The sequence below is a fragment of the Xenopus tropicalis genome, chromosome 5, assembly GCF_000004195.4.
Source record: "Xenopus tropicalis strain Nigerian chromosome 5, UCB_Xtro_10.0, whole genome shotgun sequence".
Lineage (NCBI taxonomy): Eukaryota > Metazoa > Chordata > Amphibia > Anura > Pipidae > Xenopus > Xenopus tropicalis.
Genome location: NC_030681.2, coordinates 43,692,521 through 43,705,558, shown reverse-complemented (window position 1 = coordinate 43,705,558; position 13,038 = coordinate 43,692,521). Strand labels below are relative to the sequence as shown.

The 13,038-nt window shown below is 39.8% G+C and overlaps 1 protein-coding gene across 8 annotated transcripts in view; it reads left to right on the top strand.

Annotated features, from left to right (window-relative positions):
- The window catches only part of adgrg6 (adhesion G protein-coupled receptor G6), a 99,646-nt gene that overhangs the window by 15,872 nt on the left and 70,736 nt on the right, over positions 1–13,038 (top strand). The gene's annotated exons all lie outside the window — the stretch shown is intronic.

Genomic DNA, 13,038 nt, shown 5'->3' with positions numbered 1-13,038 from the left:
CCTTTTTGGGTCCTGACTCTTATAGAATGTCTGTAATAAAGAAAATAATAAAATGTTATTGTTAGCTTTCACTTGAACAAATGGTTCTTTCCTAAGCTGTATTTCCTGTATTGAATACATTTTGAGGATTTGACACATACCAGATCCAGTAGGTTAAGTGGAAATTGCTTGGTTCTGTGGCAAAATCATTTTAGGAGTTTAGGGCCCACCTAAACTTTGAGTATGCCCTAACATAAACATATTTTCAAATTGCCGCAAAGGTCCCTTTATACTTCCTTGACTCCCCAGCACTCCAAAAGGATACATATATAGTGCACAGAGAGGAGCACACCCTATACAAGGCCAAATGCCCTTGGTGCAGGTCAAAAACAAAAATATAATAGAAAGAGTGCCACACACACAGGGACTTGATACAAAAGAAAAAGTGTTTTTATTGAAAAAAGTGAAAAAAGTGGTTTGTCCCTGAGGAAGAACACTGGTTGTGCTCGAAATGTTGGATTTTTTTCAATAAAAACACTTTTTCTTTTGTATCAAGTCCCTGTGTGTGCGACACTCTTTCTATTATATATATATATATATATATATATGTAAGCAATATCATGCTGATTAGCAAGGTTATTGCAGACATTGTTGTGCACAAGGACTGAGATGGCCAAATTGCGTTGCGCTGCTGATGTATGTCTCTCATTAGTATTTCAGATGTACTGCCTGGCCTATAAAAGTGACAATATCTTAAATAGAAAATGAACTACTTGTATAGACTAATTACAATGAGAATTTTTGCGGGAGGCTATAGGCCATCTGGGAAAGATCAGACTTTACTGGAGTCAGTAGTCTGGACAGAAAGGATTTATTCATCCCAACAAAGAAAGATCTTTTCTATATGAACAAGAGAGCAAAATGTGTAACTACTCATACTGCTCAGTGTAATGGAATTAGTGTAGTAAAGCCACTGTGTTCCACATAGGAAACTGTGTAAGATATTGAAATATGTTAAACTACCAAACAGTCCAAAACTTTGTTAAACCAAGTATAAAGAGTGGCAACCTGCCTAGTTGCAAATATTATGTGCCTCTTAAATTAGCATTTCATTTTAAATTAGCAAATTCATTTTAGCCATACATGTAAATTATATTGACATTTGAAGTTATCAAGGGATTCCACTATTAAGAGACATGAGATGTTCCATGGCAATATAAACATGAAGATGCTGACAGTAGCTCAGAGGTGACACAGGGCTGATTTACTTGCTCCACTTAAAGTGTACTTATCACCCTCTAATAGTTTCTGTAATATTTTGCAGTTTCATCAAAATGTGACAGTTGATGGGTTGATTGGGATCCATTGTTTTTTCAAACTTTGTGGATCTGTCTTTGAATTAGTCATTAAAGGAGAACTGAACCTTAAAGGGGTGTTCTCCTTTATTACAGTTTCTAAATATAAAGGGAAATGGTCATTTAAAGGAGACGGAAAGGCATTTTGGCATTTTGCAGCCAATAGATAAACCACATTAGTGCAAGCTAGAACACTATATTTATTCTGCTGAAAGCTTTACTATACCTGAATAAACAGCCCTAGAAGCTCCCACCGTTTGTTTAAGATAGCAGCTGCCATTTTAGCTTGGTCACCCTAGCTTCCTTGTTTCAGCTCTAGGGGCTAGTAGCCCAGATCACACATTCTGATGGGAGGGGGAGTGAATTCTTATAAATTCTTATGTGAGGGGGAGCAGGAGAGAGGAGAATGCTGTGCAGACTTGGCTCGGGAATGAAGGATTTTTCTGAGAGGAAGTCTGATACCGAAGTACATGTGTACACAAAAGAAGACAAAAATTCCTGTGTTTATTTTGATAGAGGACTCAATACAGCCTTTCTGTGAGTGCTTATAGCTGTATTTCTGCTCTCTGCCCAAGCCAGGATGACCACCGACACCCTGGCTAAGGTTCTGTCCTGCCCATGTCATGTAGAGTGGGGGTTTGAAGCGCAGGTATTGATCGCTCATGCATATGCTCCACTCAGTTGCATTTTAATCATCAATGAGTAGCAGAAACAACAAAAATAGGGGCATGGGCAGTAGCAAGTGTTGCCTTCGATTCCCTGTGCTTTGAGTCCCCTGGCTGGCAGAGTGAACAGACTTTATGCAGTCCTACGTTTCCAGATGGAATCAAATTGCAAATATTATCTAATTAACCATTATCTCTTTATTTTTCCAAACTGTAATAAAGGTGAACCACCCCTTTATAAACAACAATAGGTAGAAATGCTGTATTTTATATACTTACTGTGGTAACCCAAAGTTTCAGCATTTCTGTTACAAGTGTCAGTGACACTGTACATGCTCAGTGTGCTCTGTGGAGAAGCTAAGCTTCTAAACAAATTTGACTGGTTTTTGAGCTGCTGTGTAATGTGAATCTGAAAACTAATTAGTGTTGTATTGGGACTTTTGTATTCTGTATATGCAGTATATTGTGAGTCTCTACCTAAGCTCAGTAACTGACAGCAGCACAGAGCATGTGCAGTGAATCAGCAAAAAAGAAGATGGGGAGTAGAGCTGGGCGGTATGACCAAAAATTTATATCACGGTATTTTTCAAAATTATATCGGTATCACGGTATTTGACGGTATATAAATAAAAAATAAATAATAAATATTGGTGGCCCCCCACCCCCCCCCAACAACCCCAGCCCCCCCAGCCCCCCCCCAACAACCCCAACACCAACCCCAGCCCCCCCAACCCCAGCCACAACCCCCCCAGCCACAGCCCCCCCAACCCCAGCCACAACCCCCCCAACCCCAGCCACAACCCCCCAGCCAGCCCCCCCAACCCCAGCCACAACCCCCCCAGAGGAATCCCTTCAGGAGCTGTATGGGAGTGCTAGTCATTGTGGCAGGTTTTGGACAGTAAGTTTTGCATGCATTCTGCAACTATGCACTGGCCAATTAATTGCCCCAAGGGGTGTGCCCTACAGAAATGCTAGCCTTACCAAGACCACTTATGGATTAAAAAAGTGCTTGGGCCTTGCAGTAAGACAAACAAAGCTAAATGCAACAGATCATCTGTTTGTAATACCCTACTGCTCTACTTCTACCATGCACACCTTGGGGCGTATTTATTATGCTGTGTAAAAAGCTGTGTAAAATAAATGGAAAAGATCGCCATCTGAATGCCGGATATTACGCCGTTATTTTCCATAAGTTCCGTTGGAAGAAAAAATGCACAAAAACGCACGCCGATTTTACGACATTTTTACACAGCGAAGCCTGGCGATGTGTGGGAATTTTCTCGCCGTTTTTTACACAGCATAATAAATATGCCCCCTAGAGTTTATTTACTAAAGCAGCACTGTACAAAATTAACACATTCTTTTCAATAGTATAGTCCTAGTATTTTTTAGTGCCGATTGAGAAGTGCACTGTGCAAATATATTTTGGGCTCAGTACCCAATTTTTTAGGCGCTAGTTCGCTGTGTTTTTTGAAGAAGGCCACTGGTAGAACCCCGGAAGTGGTTGCTTCATTGTTTAATAGATGCACTTGCACAAAAAATTGTAACAGGATGTGATGGCAGTGGCACTGAGCGCAATTATACAATGTATGGAATGCCTGAAACATTTTGTTTATGGGCCTGGCTAAAGTCAGTAACAATATGCAGCATTCTTGGGATTGCTTTTGATTTATGCGCTATAGTCTCTTACATATTACTAAAAACAAAATAATTTAGCTGAGCTTGCAGTTATGTCATGTCATGACAACAATAGCATTTAGCCGGCAAAAATTGCTGTACTTCTTAAAGGAAATAATGGCAGGCACTTGACATTCCTAACACACGAGAAGAAAAGATAAGCTTGCTGTGTGAAGAATGCTCATTTATTGCATGAGAAAGGATGTTTTGTCCCCCTGCACTGACATATTGCAAGGAAGTCTGGGTTAAGCAGCACTGACACTTTTCTGGCTTGATCTTAAAGTGCTTCTTGTGGGGGAGCCAAATGATCAGAGAATTTACTTATGAATAAACATGGAGACCTTCTTACAAACTGCACAGTGTTTATACGTGCACATTCCAGTTTAGGGATGTGTATATACTTTATGTAGCATTTCATTTATAAAATAAAAATTTGTCATTTGTATGAAAGTATGTGGCTTATTTTCCAGGAATCATATATCCCAAAAAACGTTTAAATACAGCAATTAAATTTCCTGTAGCGTCCAGTTTAAACAAACATTATTTGTTTTTGACTGATTTGCCTTTTCCAGGTAGTTTGACAGTACCCTATTCTTGATGCTAAAGGGGATCTAAACCATCCACAGTATTGCCCAGAGTGCATTTCTTGGTACAGGTATCTGTTATCCAGAAACCTGTTAAGGGACACAGCCTTTTGAGCCTGGCATGCGTTTGTTTCTACACTTCTCTTCATTGGAATGCAGGAGAATGCACCGCAGGGAAGCGCAGAAAGAAATGCTCATCAGTACAAGCACCTTGGTGGTGCTCACCAGAGTTGCTTATCTGGTTTCCTTGTTGGTGAACCCGATTGTTGAAAATTAGCAAGCCTCATTGCACTACATTGGGCTGCTGCAGCCCAGTGTTCTATGTGCTGGCAAATGCACAGAATTTATCTGCTACCTACTTGACAAATGTGACCAGTACTGGACAGTTTGAAACACTTGGGGGCATATTTATCAAAGCACAAATTTGGGATTGTTAAGTACGATTGGAAAAAATTTGGAGCAACCATGATAATTTCTGATGTGTGCAAATTACGCACAAATTTGTGTCGTGGTTGTATGAAAATATTGTGGTTGTGATCCTAAAGATGCTAAATTTTCGTATCTAAACGATGGTAAACGGTGCGAAAACCTTTCTGACTTTGAAACTTCAATGCATGATTTTGGAAGCCTCCCATAGGACTCAATGGCACTTTGCAGCTCCAACCTGGCCCAAGGAAAGTCTCCCATAGGGCTCAATGGCACTCTGCAGATCCAACCTGGCCAAAAGATAGTCACGATACCAAAGCTTGAATGAATTACAAAACATTCGTTGTCATTGCGCAAAGTATGGAAAGTACAACTTTTTTGTGGAATAACGAATGTATCACAAAAAAGTCGTACCTTTTTAACGATAGTATCATTAACAGTACGAAAAGTTCTAATTTTTTGTAATTGTGGCCATCGTACTTAAATGAATGGGCCCCCTGGTCACTAAACATACCTCAAAAGCTACCATGAACTACTTGAAGAAAAGTGTACCCCAAAAAACACAACTCAAATGCCTCTATGAGCTACTTGAGGAAAAGCATGTTGAAGGTTTCTGAATGACCTTCACAGTCCCCTGATTTAAACATCATTTAGTTCTTAAAGTAGAAGTAACCCCCCCTCCACTGCCCTCCTTAGGCCCCACTCATCTCTCATTTACCTATATCAAAGAAAAGTGCACCTATCTGAAAATCTGAGATAAAAATGCAGGACATTCACGTCTCTTTGCTGACTGTGCAGTGAGAGAGAGGTTAAGGGGGGGGGGCTGTGGATGGCAGTTGAGGGGGGCTTTTGTACGTAGAAGGGTTTGGTTCTCATTTAAACATCCAAGAGAACCCAAGAAGATCTCGGAATTAAAAGGGATCTACAAGGAAGATTGTGCAAGTCTGTACTAAAAGAACTAAACGACTTAACTGACTACATAAGGTGTTTACAAGCTGTGATCTGTGCCAAAGAGGGGAGTTACTAAATACTGACTTACTAGGGCGTCCAAACTTTTGCCACATTGACTATTTTCATTGTTTGTGTGTTTTAAGGTTGGTGAAGTAAAATGTAACATGTTTTTTTTAGTAACATACAGACTCCCGCAGTAGTAGTTTCCTTTTCACTTCCAAAATTAACTAAATATGCAGTTGTACACCCATACTTTTGCATTCAACTGTATGCATTATCTAAAGTTCCACTGAACTGGGTGGGGCTCAGCTTAGACAACAAATAGGATGGCCAAACACAACATACTATTAAAAAGCAGGACTTCTGCTTAAAAAAAAATAAATAATAGGGCACAACGCCTCACACAGTGTGCAAAATAAAAGAAAATAAGCCACAATCAGCCATTTTTTGCAATTTGCCCACTGCTTGGAGCATTGTGCAAATAGCCACAGAACGCAGAGACCTGTGTATTGTGCCTAAAATCACATGAACCCTGCGTTAGGCCGTGCTTGATTCTATAGGGGTGGCGAGAAGCACATAGACATCCACCCCTTTCTGCTCCATACCTGTGGGAGGAGGCGCAGCCTGCATCTGGACTATGTAATTACCATCTGCCATAGGTGGTAGGGGCAGAGCTGGGCCTTACCATCAGATGCTGCTCTCTGCAGAGAGCAACAACCCTTTGCAAATGCTGTTGAAAGAGCATGTTCTTGCACCCCTTAGTGCTTTTGCACTTGGGCCCCCTGGGTTGTAAATGACCCCTGTTTCTCAGGTACGATTCAGTATTTTTATTTTTGGGGCTACTGATCCTTTAATGTCCCCAGCTTACTTACTATGGTTCACTGCAGGAAAAAATGTAAACCTTTTACTTGATTACTTCGATAATCTACCAACGCCCATAGCTAAAAGGGTAAGGCAACAACTGTTCCTCTGAGCAGGAAATCAGGGTCAGTTCATTATTGTTTCCCAAGTGTGTTTGAAAAGAACAAAGGGAACCGGAAAAATACCTAAGCAGATTTTAGTATACATAAAAAGACCCCCAAAGGTTTATATTTCTGAGGTGTATAAAGAAGAAGTAAAATAATCATTCGGTAAACCACTTAAATAGGTATATATGGGATCCATGAGACAGATCATGATGTGAAGAAATTGAAGTAAAGGAAGGTTTAGCAGGGACTATACATTTTGTCTCTCCAGATCTTTTTTTATTTGAAAGATGTGGGCAAAGCTAAAATAGTAATTCATCTTACATTACGTGTCCTGATTTTATAGCTTATTTTTGTCAACCTTTTACCATTCAAGGATCTTTAGCTGTTGCTTGAAAGGCACTAGTTGATGTTGACTAAATTGCATGGACCTATAAGAGACAAAGATTTTTGTCGTTGTTTCCATCTCCATTTTCACCTGCCTCACCACCCCTTGGTTCCATTGTCACCTGCTTCACCACCCCTTGGTTCCATTGTCAGCTGCCTCACCACCCCTTGGTTCCATTGTCACCTGCCTCACCACCCCTTGTTTCCATTGTCAGCTGCCTCACCACCCCTTGGTTCCATTGTCACCTGCCTCACCACCCCTTGGTTCCATTGTCACCTGCCTCACCACCCCTTGGTTCCATTGTCACCTGCCTCACCACCCTTGGTTCCATTGTCACTTGCCTCACCACCCCTTGGTTCCATTGTCACCTGCCTCACCACCCCTTGGTTTAGGCGGCAACCCAAACAGCGACCCTAGGGATGACACATTTGTTCTCCCCCAGGTCCATATGGGTGACAATATAATATCCTATATAAAATATTAAAGTGGACCTGACACCAAGACATAAAAGGCTGTTAAATAAAAGTCCTTTTCAAATTAAACATGAAACCCAAATTCATTTTTATATTAACACATTCAAACCCATTATAAAGGCATTTAAAAATCCCAGCTGTCAATCATATATTGCCTGCCCCGAATCTATGCCTATCAGGCATAGAGGTGGGGCAGACAATAACTTTAACCTTCCATTCAGCACTTACTTTCCCCCACCATCTAACTGTGTAGCCGGTGCATGGGCATGGTCATGAGGTCCCCCATCCTGGCACAAAGACAAGATTTTGGGGTGATGCAAACTTTCCTTAATAACAGTGCCCACAAAATGGCACCTGCCTGCTTGCTGTGACTGTGTAATTATAAGCCTGAAGGAACCAAGATTTCTATTACTAATATAGTGTAAAAGAAGATTATTTTAGCTGCCAAAAACAATAGAAAAACATTTGGAATCATTTTTTAGGGTGACAGGTACAGAAACAGGCCAAACACAAGGTAAAACATATATAAAGATGCAGGAGCTAAACAGACTTGAGTATTTTATTTGTAACATTTGTGAATTATATTGGAACATTTGGCACAGCGAAGAATTGGTCCAATTTAGAGGGAGTAGTTACAATGAGAAATGAGATCTGCCTTTAGCGTTTAAGGATAAAAATAATTTGCCTTGAAATTAAATTGCATGTAATTTTCTCAGAATTTCACTTCTATGAATACTGCAGATTAATGGAATACAATGCCAATTTTATTACTGGAGGGGGGGGACTATTTTCTCTTCTGGTTCTTTTGACTTAAAAACAGAAGATCTTTAATGGAGAAGGAAAAGTTAAAAAGTAAGCTTTATCAGAAAGGTCTTTGTAAATACAGCTATAAGCACTCACAGAAACGCTGCACTGCTCTATTTCTTGTCTCCTTTTTTGTAAACATGTTCTTAGGGTATCTGACTTCCTCTCTCAGGAAAATCCTTCATTCCTTGGGCCAGAGTCTGTGCAGTTCTCTCCTCTCTCCCCTCGCCTGCTCCCCCTATCCATAAGAATTCATAAAACTCACTCCCCCACCCATGTCACCCTAAGAAATAATTCCAAATACTTTTCTGTCATAGTAGTTGAGCAAAATAAAGTTTAACTTCACTATATAAATAATTTAAATTGTGTTTCCTTCTGTCTTGAAATTTACAGAAAGCAGGCAGGTACCATTTTTGTGAAAACTGATATTAAGGCAAGCTTTGTGTCACCCTAAAATCTTGCGGCAGAATGGGGACCTGATGCGCATGCAGGGAGGGGGAATGTAAAGAGTCCAAAAAGTGCTGAATGGAAAGTGAAAGTACTGTAATTGAGAACCCCACCTCTATGACTGAGACATAGAAGCAGGGCAGACAATATATGATTGACAGCTCAGATTTCTAAACCTGTTTATAACAGGTTTTAATTAAAATAAGGATTTTGGTTTCATGTTTAATTTGCAAAGGACATTATATAGCTTTTTATGTGTAGGTGACAGGGCCCCTTTAAAAGGCTTTTAGGCTGTAGTTAACGTTAACCTTTATATAACCTTTTTGTATCTAATAGGTGGACCTATTCTAACCAATTTTCAAGATGGTCTAAATTATTTTTATTTTTTTATTTTTTACTATTAGCATTTCTATTGAACCTTTTTTCAGCCCGGAATAGCCTAATTTCCTACTTCCCACACATATGTAATAAAAGACACATGCTTTGCTTAGGTTTAGAATCCATACTAACCAAAAAAATGTTTGATTTGATATACAGTAGTATTTGCTACCTGCTGAATAGTTGCTGTAGGTGATTAGAACTGTAGCAAACTTTGCATCTCTTGTTAAATAACCCTATTAATATTAATGATTGTGCTTGATTGTGAGTTTTACTGTTCCTCGCCGGATGGGTAGATACCTTGTGTAACCACCATCCTGCCCAGTACTACCCTACAGGAAGGATAGTAAAACAACGGATGTTCTTGTGGTTCAGTATTTAGGAGCCTTACTGTAGCTATGTACTGTTGAGTAATAAAAATGATATTCTGTTGGCATATTTCTCTCTGTTACACAAGTACACCAATGGGAAACTTGCAAAATATAAATGCAAACAGACATCCTGCATGTGAAATTATATTTTACTTAAAACTGTAATCTCTGAGATGATTATGTAAAAGTGCCAAATATGCATCGTGCATAATTCTATGCACACCATACCATTAAATATTTTGCATTTTTTGTGCTTATTGTTAGTAAATTGGAAGAATGCCAGTGACCCAGTTTTTTTTTTACTTTGGAAATGGCCTTATAATTCATGTTAATGAAAAGGTGAATCCTCTGATAAGAACTAAACGTGTGATTGTAGCCAGCCTGTGGGCCATTTGGAACCCCCCAGTGGTTTCACCGTTCTTTAATCGTGTTTGGGGCCCATCGTGTAAGAACACATACACAAACTAAAGTTGTTGTCTCTCAGTTGGTCTCACTAGGCCCCAATCATTGGCCTAGGATCCCAGTGTTGGCTACGGGTTGGCTTGTTGGTAGTCAGGAAATTTGACAAAGATCACTGGTTTGGCAACCTCATGGCTTCAAAACTGTCAAATACTTGACTTGCTAATATAGGAATCATGTTCCTGTTGGGCTAGGGCAGTGATCCCCGTGAGTAACATATTGCTCACCAACCCTTTGGATGTTGCTCTCAGTGCCCTCAAACCAGGGAGTTATTTTTGAATTCCTGACTTGGGGGCAAGTTTTGGTTGAATAAAAACAAGATTTACTACCAAATAAAGCCCCCTGTAAGCTGATAGTGTGCATAGAGGCCCCTAATAGCCAATCTTAGCCCTTATTTGGCACCTCCATGAACTTTTTTGATGCTTATGTTGTTCTGCAAGTCTTTTTACAATTGACTGTGGCTCAAGTAAGAAAGGTTGGGGACCCCGTGCAAGGGGATGGCCCTGTAAGGCTAAAAAAAAAGGTTCAATCCTTGATGTACCTGAACTGCAGCTGTCAGAAGTCAGTGCAATTTTGTGAGAATAATAAGAACTGCAGGCAGAGATAAACCTATATTAGGGTTTTAATTGGACTTTAAAAAGAAGGGCTAAACATTTAGTTCATGCATGCTAAATTATTAATAGCTTTTGAGGTTAGTCAGGCCGACCCTAATATATTACACCATTTGTACACTTTTAAGGGAGAACATTTTGTACAAACTGCCCATAAGTATTTTTTTTAATAAGACTGTTCTTATTTCCTAAGGACATTTCATGCTAGTCAGAACATTTCCTTAATACACATTTTTAAAAGGCAGATTCTGTCCCGGCAGTTGGTAGGGCAGTGACTGGCGTCTGTGATGGAATGTTGGGATGGCTGGTGAGGAAACCATATATCTTATATAACAAGGGTAGCTGAATCGCCTTGCTCCTATATATGTGAATTTAGTGTCACACATACTAATATAACACATGCCTACATGTTCCTAGCTTATTACACTTACTACATGTTTTCTTTGGCTTTGAACTTTGTCTAATTCTTCCTTCCATTAGCAAATAACTTTCCAACACTTTATACCTCTTATTTACAGCTATGACTGGCTATTAAGGGTATGCTGGTATTTGTAGGTTAGGAAATGCCTTGTTTCAGAGAACTTGCAGCCTCATGAAGCGCCCTAGACAGCTGCAGTCAGGGTCTGTCAGAGGATAGTGGAAAATAGTGGACCCTTTTAAAAACATTTATAGGGCCCTTTTTCTATCTCAAAGCATTAACTGTGTTTGCACTGAATTGTCCATTAGTCAGTGCCCTCACAGAGCTCTCTACTCTCCTGTGCCCCACAACAGCATCTGGGTCTGCAGCAGTCCAAAGTCCTGCAGTATGTGACTGTGGCCTCGGTGTAAGGGGCAACATCAGTTATTTTGCTCTGTAAGTAAGCACTTAATGTATGCTTTTCTACTGTTTTGAATTCATAGCTGTGTCATCTTTTCCACATGGAAAAATTCATTTGTTCTTTAAAAGGGGTTACAGTAAAATCTCAATATAATTTTCCTGCATTTTATGTTTTCTTGCTTTTATGTTTTTTTCCAGTGCTTATTATCAGGTGCTTTTCTTGGCTTTTACATCTAGTTTTTCTACATTTTACACCTGAATGCTGTCCCGTTGTTAAATTTTCTAAATTACTTAGACGGTTTAAAAATCTAACCAGATGCATGTCTTGTCATGTCTAAATAGTAAATTGCATTACCACACAGCTACCCAACAATGACATATTTTGTTAGGTGGTGCATCCAGCTTTCCTTTGCTACTAAGCTTTGCCATTGACACAATAAAATATTTTATTTGAAAGAAAATACAAACCTAAGCTTAATGCAGTGTTGTAATGCCCCTCCAGACGGGTCTCCATGGCCCCCCAACAATCCAGACTTTCACCTGTGTGCACATTTACACCCTCCAACCTCCATCCAACCTCATCCTTCCACTGCTCTATCTCTGATAGGCCCCACAAAGGGCAGATACTCCTGGTAGTTTTGCCATTGATCAAATGCTTGGGTTTGAATCTGTTACTAATTAGGGGTCATTTAATTAAGGTGGCCATTTCATATTGGAAATGCATTGTAGGTCCCGCAAGGATATCGTCAGATACACAATACATGCACAGATTTAATCGTTATCTTACTGAAATTTTCTAACCTATCCAATCAACTCAACGACTGATCTCCATGGTGTGAAAATTATTGGGACAATAATTTGGAGCCCACACATGGTATGAAAATTGTACTACACAATGTTTTGGACAATTATATCAGTGCATGTATGGTCAGACTCCTGATAGAATTGCAACACTACTAAAGGTTGCAGAAGCACAAACCACCATGTTTTTTGCACCACACTTTGCAGCTTGGACACAGCTCTGCAGTTCCAGTGTGCTAAGATCTGTGCTTCCCCTGTGAATACAGTGTTACTTGCATTTGGCAGCACCATATTTCTGAAGTTTGAATGGAATAGGCAAAAGCTGGAGAGCACACATTTGCCTCTGACGCCAATAATTACTGAATGAGCACTAGTGGGCATATATTTTGTGTCCTTTAGTGCTCAAGCACATGCACTCGGCATATACGTAAATTAGTTGGATGTGGCAGTTGTAGAACAAAGAGCTAAATATTTTGAACTCTACTTCCAACAATGCTTCTCTCAATCCAAGTTTGCTTGCGTCTGAAAACCTAGAATAGATCATTTTATCATGTTTTTGAGATTCTTAAGCTAGCAAACAACTGCCAATAAAAATAAGTGTTACAGAGGGTGTAACCGGTTTGTCACCTTGCCCTCTCTCTATAAGGGAAATCCATAACTTTATCTCCTGGAAGTGCTCTCTGTCCTAGGCAAACAGTGCTAAAGGGTCACCAAAGGTTTATCCAATTGATGTGCTTATTTCCACCAAGATTTTTACTGGCAGGATTCCAATAATCAGCCCCAACCTGACTCCAAGGGTATTTTTTTTAAAAGTACTGCTTGAAAAAATATGCTGCTGTATATTCAGTGCTTCTTCTCTCAATACAGTGTTAGGATCCGCACCAGAT